We start from the raw sequence: 11632 nt of genomic DNA, 5'->3' as shown, positions 1-11632 counted from the left end.
ATGTAACATTTTAAAAGCAAAATTTAAACTGAAGAATACTATGACATGAATTGCAATTAACATAAAAATAAAGTAAGCAAATAACAACTGAAACATTTGAATTAAATATTTCTAATTACATTATTGTTTTAAATCATGTTGCTGGTTTTGAACTAAGTCAAAACTGATTTTTAATAGAGCATACTGTTATTTAAAAATTTAAACAACTATCTGATTATATATTTATTTAGATGAAGATTAATAAGAAAGTTTTTTTTAAACAATTCGTTATATTCGCGCAAACGCTATATGGACATAGATAAAAATGAGCTCAGCAAGTTTGTTCTAATGCTTATTATGCTTTCGTAAATTCTTAACAAAACAGATGTTTTTGAACTATTCTGTGCATATACTGCGCCACTTGCGTGTCCCTGCGTTGCATTTCGGATCTGTCAGTCAGCGCGAGTTTGTCGATCTTAATAACTTATTCACATAAATCAGTTCCCGAACTTTATCTCCCTTAATAACTCTTTAAGCATCAAGCAAGTCCTGCATTTTATTTTCAAATTCCTGCATGTTTTTAAACTGAAACCAAGATGTCAGACATGGATATGAGTAGTATTAGGTTATATTTCACTCTTTTAGAAAACTTACAAATAACGATAATTTTAGATGTTTAATTACTATATTTAAATCGCTAGACTAGGGATTAATGTAGGCTACTTATTTTTTTCTGAAAACATCGCACTCATTTAGAAAGAATGGGTCTCATGGAACTGTGCTGACAGGCACAATAAACATTTAAAGGTGATCTAGCCTACAGTTTTGTCAACGTGCTTTCAAGTTTGTTATTTTAATGCTACAATACAATGATGCATAGCACAAGCTGTATGAGGCTTTAAAAATGAGTTGTTTGCTTTCCATGAGTATTACTAACAAGAATAAAGTTATTTGTCTTTTTGATTAAAATTTTGTATTATTATTTTGAATAAATATTTACAGTTATTTAAGTTATAATTATAATAAAAAGCAAAAATGCATTTAAAATGCCATTTTAATGTAATATGAGTTGTCAACCCACCCACTTCCGGTTTAATCCGAATACAAATACAGATACAAATAATTTTGAGACTGTTAGAGATACAAATACTGACTCCGCTGCACACCCCTACCCCTGTGTATAAAAATGTTAAAGGGGTACTTCACCCAAAAATGAAAATTATTTCATTTACACACTCTCATGTTGTTACAAACCCGCATACATTTCTTTGTTCTGATAAACAGGAAGGCAGATATTGTGAGAAATGTTTGTAACCAAACAGTTTGTGTAAATGACAGAATTTTCCTTTTTGGGTCAACTACCCTTTTAAGAAAATGTAGGAAATTTAGCTTGTGGATTGAATATTAAATTACTTTTATGTAACCACATAAAACCACTTATTACTAAACAGAAAAAGCAGGTCCAAGAACAATATGTCTCCTCATGGGCACCAGTTGATATTTTCTCGTCCGATTCTTTCTTCATCCTGCTCTCGGTCACTCCAGGTGTGTTGTCCTGGTTGCTTTATGGTTACAGCATCTAAGTGAGAACATAAAAAAAATTAAATGTTAACATTAAAAACAGGGGTTGTCTTAACAAAAAGTAAAGCATGATCAATCCAATTAGGTACACTAATATTAAAAGGAATTTATATTTTATTTTACCTTTGTTATTTAGTCCCAATTATGTATTGCTATACTCCATTTAAATATTTAAAGCAATGCTTCAGACAGATTTTAAAATTACCCCGTGATGTACTCACACTCAGTAACTCGACATACACATGTTCAGACGAACACATTGAGTTATTTTAGTAAATGTCCTTGCTTTTCCGAGCTTAATATGGGAAAAAACATGGATCAGGGTACATTTTCCCAAAGAAGTGCAGCCTTTAAAGAAGTAATCCACACCGCTCCAAGGGGTTAATAAAGTTCTTCTGTGGGTAATCGATGCTATATAGTAAGAAAAGATAATGTTTTAAACTTTATAAACTATAATAACTAGTTTGCGGTAAACATTTGAATATGGATTACCTCTGTGAAGGATGAATGCACTTTATTGAGGTTTGAAGTCAGAAGTTGTTCCCTAATTTATATTTTCTACCATTATAAAGCTTGGAAGCGCAAGTAAAAAAGGGGCTATTTTCACTGGGTATTAAGATGTGCTGTTGTCGATCGGATCACAAGTGGACGATGCTAAAGACATGTGTAAATGATGTTCAAAACATCTTGAGGTTGTCCACTTTTGACCACATTCAGAGGTAGTTGAAAACACTTTTAATCGGATTGCTTATGTAGTGTAAGCGTGCATGTGGTAGAATGTGTTCCAACACCCACAAGAGAATATCAAAGAAATATCAAAGAAAGCTTTTACATATAAATGTACAAAACACTGTGCCGCATGTTTACTTACAAGCAGCGGACTCTGGCATAATATTAGCTTCGTCCATTTAAATCCCGTCATTACTCCTGCTCATGTTTAAATGACAGCAGAAGGAATCGCCCACAGTCTCCACAGACCATCCCCTAAAAGTATTCAGAACAGAAGAGGTTGAAAGGGGACAAAACTGACGGATTTAAATACCAGGTGTAACAGAATGTGTCCTTCTCATCCGCTTATGATCCGATCGACAAAAAAAAACACACACATCTTAAAGACACACTATGCAGTTATTTTACCTTAATGTAACAACTTCAAAGTTATTTCGGTGGTAAACAAAGTCATAGTAGGGCGAATCATCCTCCTGTTGAAGCTCGGGGAGGACGGCGCTACCAAAACCAGCAATGCAAGCTTGAGAGAACCACCCCTGACAAATCTCGCGAGATCACGACTTGCTTTATGGCAACGACGTCACACACGTTAGGCTTGTTCGACGTTGTGTGGCGCTACAAGAACCGACCGCTGGATGACGTCAAAGTACCGCGAGAATGATCCGAGACGGCACTTTGACGTCATCCGGCTGTCGGTTCTTGCAGCGCCGCATAAAGTTGATCAAGCCTATGACAACAACTGCACGCGCGAATTTGAGACGTGAGGCTAAACAATTTAAAAGTTAAGAAAGCGCGTTCGGAAGAGAGTTGGAAAAGGAAAAGAGAATCTGACCGCATTAGTAACCGGACAAGTAGGGCTGCAACAACGAATCGATTAAATCGACAAAAATCGATTACTAAAAGTGTTGGCAACGAATTTCATAATCGATTCATTGTGTTGCGTGACGCAGAGACGTTTAATTAAAAAAAAAGGAAAAACTTCAGTTAAGCGCGGAGCGGAGTGAACACACTCGCACTGCGTCCCAAACCGCCTAATTTCATACTATATAGTAGGCAAAGAGTATGAGAAGTAGTGCTTTTCGCCTACTATATAGTATGGAAGTATGCGGTTTGGGACGGAGCGTCGGTCTCTCTTGCGCACTGTTGCTTGCAGAGTTCGGCGCCTCATTGACAGGGCGGAGAAAAGACAGGGCAGCGGAGAAAAGATAAAAACACAGCAAAGGTAGAGGAAAACCACATGTCAGTGTTTTACTCCTTCAAAACGTAAGCGCGTCACCTGGAAGTAATAGCCGGCAAAGAGGTAAACAAACAAAGACGACACGCTTATGCTTTATGGAGCGACGACAACGAGTTAAAAAAGTTTCTAGAACGAATAAAAAACTCCAATGATATTAAACAAAGAAATAAAACGTTGAGAGAGAGTTGTATGAACGCTTTTCCCCGTCATGGACCTGTATGTTAAATCATCGCGCTGTCACTCTCCTGCTGTTCTGTACTGCGCGCTCCAGCTCATGCCGATCAAGGAGACACGCGTGCCCGGCCCAACATACAGTACAACATACCTTAAGTGCAATAAACATCGTCTTACATTTTTTAGGGTGAAGTAATGAATGGTGTATTTGCATTTTGCGCGGGAGTAGAAGACGCATTTTCCGTTTTCACAATACGCATTTATGTTGCTCATTAACAAATGAGATAGCTATCCGATCAGAGAAAACACATAAAGTCAAATGTAAGGTACAAAGCTGTCACTGGGGCAGTACCCTTTATAAAAGGTCCTAATATGTGCCATTTAGGTACACATATGTATCTTTGAACTGCCAATATGTACTTTTGAAGTACTATGCACTTTTTGGGTACAAAGGTGTACCTTTTTGAAAGGGTACTGTCCAGTGACAACTTTTGTACTTTTATTTCTGAGAGTGTACTCATATACTATCTTTTTGATCCCATCAAGAGAGGCTTCTTGATGGGAAATGCATCATAAAAAGTCTATATATTTGGCAGATGTAAAGCATGCATGTGTATTTTTTTGTGTTGGTCCATTTTTATTTTATTTTATTATTATTGTAACAGCTCAGGTGTGTTCAAGGAGCAACATGTTTGTGCAATTTCTAAAGATTATAGTTCTGTTTTGAATAAGGGGTTGTAAATGAATGCTTTTCTTGGTTTTTTGTTTTTTATCCGATTCATCGATTAATCGAACAAATAATCGACAGATTAATCGATTAATAAATAATCGTTAGTTGCAGCCCTACGGACAAGAGTCCCACTCGGTCAGGTTTTTACTCGTTGGCGTGAGCTAAAAGACAGCACTGGATGGGTTGCTGATTTGGCGATCTTGTTGATGGACTAGTAAGTAAATCTCTTATTTGTAAACTTGTTTGCGGTCTATGTTGTATGTTGTTGCGCTTGCTTGTAGTATGTCATGCGATTATCATGACAACAGTTGTCAATATCTCACATAATTATCAGGACATAAATAAGCCTAGAGGTTGTAAATAGTGTGAACATGCACAATTTGCAAACTATTATGATAGATAGCAATAATCATGTATAGTGACATTATAGCGAACAATGTTATGAAATAATGCAACGTACACAATTAACTTTGTCATGGCATTTTGTAATGTTTACTTGTGATTTAGCTGCAATCATGTAAAACGTTACAAGCTAGCAAACGCGGTACTTTATTATTATATGCACTCTACACTTGGAATAAACTTCTTATTATCCTATTACCATCATCTGTAGTTAAGTAGACTATGCAGTAGCCCAGGGGTAGGCAACGTCGGTCCTGGAGTGCCGACGTCCTGCAGAGTTTACCTCCAACTCTAATCAAGCACACCTGAACAACTAATCAAGGTCTAAAGAGTCACCTGAAAACTACAGGCAGGTGAGATTTTATCAGGGTTGGAGGTAAAATCTGCAGGACATCGGCACTCCAGGACCGACGTTGCCTACCCCTGCAGTAGCCTAATATTTGTATGAAATTGTGAAACATTACCTGGTCATTACCTTTGGAGTACTAGAGTGGAAAATTACGACAGTTGCAAGTATTCTCCAGCGACTCTAGGGGTTGCTGTTTGACAAAAACGCCGAAATGCATAGAGCGGCTTTAATACCAAGTTTAAACAGCCCCAAAAACACAATCACTTCACCAAAGTGTGTCATTCTGCTTATAAAAGAAATGTGTATGCAGTGAGCAAAGACGTTTCTCATGATGATGACGACTCACCTTTATGGATTCAGTCTTGCATAAGCCATTTGACACGGAACAGGAATTTTCAGAAATACTGATAGGAAAGGAAAGAAACTGAAGTTAGTTTTAAGTTGGACTACTGTTCCCATATTTATCAAGCTTCTGAAAGTGCCATTTTTGTCTTAAGTACTAAGAATTCATGAAATATACTCCTACTTTCAATCTTAAGTATAAAAGCAAGTTGTCAAATTTCTTAAAGCTAAGAATCACTCTTAGTGGCCAATCACACCAAACGCATTTATGGCAGTTGCAGGCGCCTTTTTTAATTATATTCTATGGGCAGGGAGTATTTGCGCACTGTTTATGCGTGCCGAACGCCTTGCGTTTTTTGTCACCAGCCGCAGCACACGCTTTTCAAGGAGCGCTGAGAGCGGAAAACCAGCCGACGTCATTCGCATCTTTCTATTGTCCAATCGAATGGGGGGAGAGGCGGGCCTTACGGTGTGGTGAGGGAAGTTTACAGTTGCTTTGAAGAACCGGACTCCACTCGCTCACTCTCCTACGTGTTTGTGCACCTCTCACCCTCAAACAAGGTCAGAGCAAGCGTCCTCTTTATAAAGTTTCTGCTAATATGACAGTTTATAGCAAAATAATATCACGCTTCAATATTTGATTGACAAGACAGCTGACTCGTTGGTTGCTAGCAATATGAAAAGTCGCGTCACACTGCTCTTTTTTAAAAAGCGTTTGGTGTGGTTATTTGAGAAAAATAAAACTGAATTCGGGACAAAAATGTAATGGATTTCATAGGGTCCTGCTAGATGCCGCTCCTCCATGACTTTAAAGAATGATTCTACAGCCCTAGAAATATGACATCAAACACGGAACAGGAAAGGAGATTCCTGTGGCAGACACCCTCTCCAGAAAGACCATAGCAACAAAACATGACAATCTCATCAAAGATATGGACATGTAGATTCACTTAATTATAAAAACTTACCAGTCAGTGACACAAAGCTCCAACAGATCCGTACCGAGGCAGTTTTCAGCAGCTCAGATAGATGATCTTGGATGGATGGCCTGCAAAGAGGAGACAATTTCCCACATACATTATTGACTTTTAAGACAAACTTTTATTGACCAGTGAAGATAAGAAAATAGTCATAATATCTGACCTGAGATATGCGCACACGCTGAGAAGTCTAAGCTAAAAGCACGAAATGTTATTCTGGCTAGAAATGTGTAAGCAGATAGAACACATGATCGAAAGATGGAGTACTTGCCTGGTTCAACATAATTCAAATACCAAGGAACCCGTGATTCCTAATGAAATACCAATCAGACAGTGGCAGGTATTAGCTTCAGACCTCTTCACCTCGAACAATGAATAAATGGTTAATGTAGATTACTATAACCATTTCTTCCAATTAGACAAACTCAACACTACTATGGCTGCCACTGTCATCAGCAAGCTTAGTCACTTTCGCGAGACATGGCATACCAGTGAAATTAAAAGGTCCACAATATCAACACAAAGAGTTTGAAGACTTTGCAAAAACATTAAGTTTCACACACATTGGCCCACATGACTAATCCCTATCTCATTTTGGTAGAGAGAGTACAGGAACACACCTGTTAACAACCTCTTCATGTCTCCAGCCCAGCTCCTCATGAGTCGCAGACTGTGATCCATACTGCCAACCACAAACCAGCAGCTCCTACCTGAGATTGTCAGTTTCACAGAGACATGCTACAATGGAGTAAACAGCAGCATCAGAAAAAGTATTATTATCGTAGTTATACGCGCAAGTTTGGTGGTACAAAATAAAACGTAGCGCTTTTCTAAGCAGATTTAAAAGAGGAACTATATTTTATGGCGGAATAGCACTTTTGGGAGTACTTTGACTCGGCGCAGTAACACCCTCCCTCTCCCATTATGAGAGAGAGAAGGGGAGCAGATTTTTCAGGCGAGTCCAAGTACTCCCAAAAGTGCTATTCCGCCATAAAATATAGTTCATCTTTTAAATCTGCTTAGAAAAGCGCTACGTTTTATTTTGTGCCACCAAACTGGCTCGTATAACTACTCGTCTTAAATAGGAAAACCGTTTATGTGTTTGGTCTCTTCTAACTTTATCTCTGTTTGGTACCATTGAATGAATGAGGCTAAGCTAAATGTCATCGAAGTGTCGCAGCGCGCCCCAGCGATTACGTGCACGCACTAAGATGATACAGGGATGTATCAACTCTTCTTAGTTAAGGTAATAACATAGTTTAATATGGAAAATGGATAGACTATTCCTTTAAGTATTCATACCACTTTCATTCAAAGTGTCTGTTATTTCTTTCAAACGAATGGCGATGTAATATTCACGTCAGTACTAAAAGCTCAATTTGTACTTACTCTAAGTCTCCTTATTTGCACTACAAAAAATGAAGAACAAGACAGAAGCAATAATAAGAGAAGTGCTTAGGATACCATAGTTCATATCTACACTGTACTAGTTTTTCTTACCCCATAACAAGTATGTTTACTGCTGTAACTGTAGATGTTTTACTGGCTCCTAAAGGATTATCTTATAGTTGTCTTTGCTTTATATATGTCTATGCTTTTATTGCTATAAAAAAGAAAGCAGACATATAGCCAGTGTCACTGTTTGATTTGTATGAATGAGCTGTGTTTTGACCTCGAGCAAACTGTACATAAAGTCAAAGTGAGATATGACTATTTAATTAGTTATAACTATTTTATTTATCATTGCATTGAAGAGACCAACATGCTATTTCACTTTTGAGCACTTGACTTGAGTCTGATTCTGGTGGCTGTAAAAATATGAACAAAGTAATACTTACTCTTTAGCCAATAGAAAACATCAAGACACACCAAGAAAAGGATCTGAAAGAAGTAACAATAAACATACAACAGTTATTTATTCAGAATGGCCTTTAACATTTAAAGTAGAGTAGTTAATGTAATTTTGATAGGGAGCTGAACAAAGCACACATATATTGCAATACATGGAGTAAACTTGCGATATAATTTGTTTAATACACTTAAGAAAAAACGTTTCAAAACACGTTTTTATAAAAGATATAAAACAAATATCCACTAACGTTAACTGTTAGCTCACCGCTGTGCCACGGGCTCAATCAGGCTAGCCGTAAACTGAAAAAAAGCCCACACTACATACTTGGAGTAAACTTATTATAATTAACTAAACAATTTAAATAAAAGATGTCCATTAGCTCACACCTGCGCGACGAGCTCAGTCAAGCTGACAGCGCTCGAGCTAACATTACTAACAAACGATAAACATTCAAATTGATCATTTATTAGTCGTATCGACATATACTGACAACTGAATTAACATCCCTGTTAGTGCTGCCGCGAATAGTCGACGTAGTCGACGTAATCGACGATGAAAATTTGTCGACGGCAATTTTTTTAGTCGAGGAGTCGCATATTTATTTATTTCCGTCTCAAACGGCCCACTGTAATTCTGTCTCCTGTCTCAAATGGCTCAATGTAATTCACCTCCACACCAGTCTGTGCGCTGTGCGCGCCCTGCTGGTTCATCTGCTACGCTATCATCTTTCTTCCCTCTCACCCTGCCTTCACTGCTTTAATTTTGAAAAAATGGCGGTGGCAGGTGAGTCTATGGAATTATGAGTCGGAAAGCTTCCGAAGTATGAAAGTATTTTAAGCCAAGTTGTGATAAAAGAGTGGTCTGTTACACCGTGTCAAACGTCGCCGGCTTATCACGGGAGCACAACGACAATGCACGAGCATCTCAAACGAAAACACTCGGGAGTTATTGACGATACACCCACAGAGAATAGGACAACGTAAGTAACTGTTATATGATTATTAATGAAACGGCGAGCTAGTCAGTACTGTTTAATTAACTCTTTTGAGAAGTACAATGACTCTGTATTTGGATGTTAAAGGCTATCAGTGTTTGCTCGTGATTCCGCCACGGAATCAACACTGGACGCAACAAATAGATTTTTCATGATTCCCATTTACATTTTTATTTTACTATTTTAAACGGCTCAATTCATTGTTGCGAGTGTTCTCTCTCTCTCTCTCTCTCTCGCTCTCTCTCTCTCTCTCTCACTCATGTTGCTTGCAGCGCCTCAACAGCGCGCGCCTCTCTCTTACGTGACAGTGAAAAGGTGGCAGTGTTTTTAATGTACTTTCTTTTTTGCGTAAACGTCAACATTCACAGATGTCTCTGACAAAGACGACTGATCGAGTTAACATGACTTGAAGAAAGATTAGCAGTAGTGTGAGTCTGTGTGCGAGCTTTCTCCCTCCCTATGATGCTGTATGCCGTGTTCTGTAGTCTATGTAACAACAACAGTGTATTCTCTTATATTTCTGAATTTGCACCGAATTGTCTGCGCTATATCACTCGCATTTAAAATCAAGAAATGGCTCAAAACACAACAACAATTATGAGAAGAGCAACAGCAGTAAAGCTACAATGTAAATGTATGGTGATTTTTGCATATCTAAATCAGGATTTTAGCAGCAGTTAAAGGAACAGCTGGTTGGATAAAAAACGAGGTGATGGGTCATGTTTAGGCACTATTTTATAGGCTACAACAGAACAGATAATATGTAAAATAGCATTCAGTTGTGTTAAAATGCAATATAAGATCAAAGAGTAGAAGTGAAACATTTCATATTTCTGTTATGCATCTACTTTGCACTGGAAGTTTTTATTATTATTTATATTGTTTACATTGTAATTTTTTATTTGGTAACATTTAAGTTATTCATATTGTTTATGACACCGGTGAGTTCAAAATAAAATGGACAATGAAATAACAAACACTTGAGTTTTTTTTAATTAGTCGTTTAGAATAGTCGACTATTCGAAAAATTAGTCGAAAGATTAGTCGTTAGAAAATTAGTCGTTAGTGGCAGCACTAATCCCTGTGAACTCATTTCAATAAAGTAACAACGAATTTAAGGAAACTTACCCCAGAATCGACCACAAAACAGAAACACTGGTCTGAGGAGAAAATCCCTAACGCGCGTCTCCGGTTGAATAATCACGTGACCACAAAGCATGAGATGGTCGCGCGCCTCTGCCAATAATATCATATTAAAAGAAAATAAAGATATTTGTTAAAAGATGAAAATGAAGTGCTTCTATCAGTGCTGTAGTGGACCAAAATGACCTGTTTAGAGCACATTTAACATATTTATTTAATTAAAATAAACAGAAATATTAATAGACTTTAAACAAAGCATTTCATTATCGTTCAATGTGCTCAGTATTTATTTTTTCTGCGTATACATTCATGCATATTTTGTCTGGATTATTATTGAATGGAGACACGTTGAAAAGTGGTCCGAAAAAGACGTCTAATTTTAGGCTAAATTTGGACTGAATTAGACGGACCAAACAAAGACCAGTTTTCAACGTCTTTTTTTGGACTAAATGAAGGTCATGACGGGCCGACGTGATTTAGCCCAAAAAACAACGTCTAAATGACGTCTTGTGCTGGGTGGGAAGCAAGTTATGGTCATTTAAAAGTACCTGCATCATTAAAACTCAATGCTACGAGTGAGCGAGCGCCCTGTCCTAAGATGGCCGCCAAAATGCGGACGTTCCACTCAATTGGCCATCAGCGCGGACGAGCCATCTAGCCTTTATATACATATCTATGCATGAAACGCTGTTACTTCCGCATTCCATTCTTAAAACGGACGTCTATGTGAGTGTCGTAACTCTATTATTATACGACTCTGGGTTTAATTATGCATTCACTTCATTTCCTAAAAAAAACCTAACCAAAAATTAACCATTAGAGAACGTTATGTATAAGTTATTTTTAGGTTATTTTATGGTTCCAGAAAATAACCAAAAAAGAACCAGAAATAATGTTCTGTATAAGTTATTTTTAGGTTATTTTAAACATAACCACCCTGCAACGTTATGGGAACGTTATTTTATGGTTCCAAAAAAATAACCAAAAAATAAAATTCTGTATAAGTTATTTTTAGGTTATTTAAAAATAACCACCCTACAACGTTATGGGAACGTTATTTTATGGTTGCAAAAAAAATAAAACCTAAAAATAACGTTCCCAGAACGTTATTTTTTGGTTCCCAAAAAAATAACCAAAATA

The 11632-nt window shown here is 37.3% G+C and overlaps 1 long non-coding RNA gene across 4 annotated transcripts; it reads right to left on the bottom strand.

Moving 5' to 3' along the window:
- Positions 1–883: 883 nt before the first annotated feature.
- LOC135721449 (uncharacterized) lies at positions 884–10971 on the bottom strand. Of its 4 annotated transcripts, none has more exons than XR_010521491.2 (8): positions 10478–10971; positions 8342–8384; positions 7124–7241; positions 6775–6866; positions 6492–6571; positions 5528–5585; positions 2432–2544; positions 884–1558 (listed from the first exon to the last, which is right to left on the bottom strand). It is a non-coding gene; the product is annotated as an uncharacterized lncRNA (long non-coding RNA). The 4 variants fall into 4 exon arrangements; XR_010521492.2 differs by having other exon boundaries at positions 6775–6860; positions 10478–10970; XR_010521490.2 differs by having other exon boundaries at positions 1287–1558; positions 6775–6814; positions 10478–10965.
- Positions 10972–11632: the final 661 nt, after the last annotated feature.

The sequence above is a fragment of the Paramisgurnus dabryanus genome, chromosome 18 (genome assembly GCF_030506205.2).
Source record: "Paramisgurnus dabryanus chromosome 18, PD_genome_1.1, whole genome shotgun sequence".
NCBI lineage: Eukaryota > Metazoa > Chordata > Actinopteri > Cypriniformes > Cobitidae > Paramisgurnus > Paramisgurnus dabryanus.
Note: the sequence above shows the minus strand (reverse complement) of the source record. Positions and strands in the feature narration are given on the sequence as shown.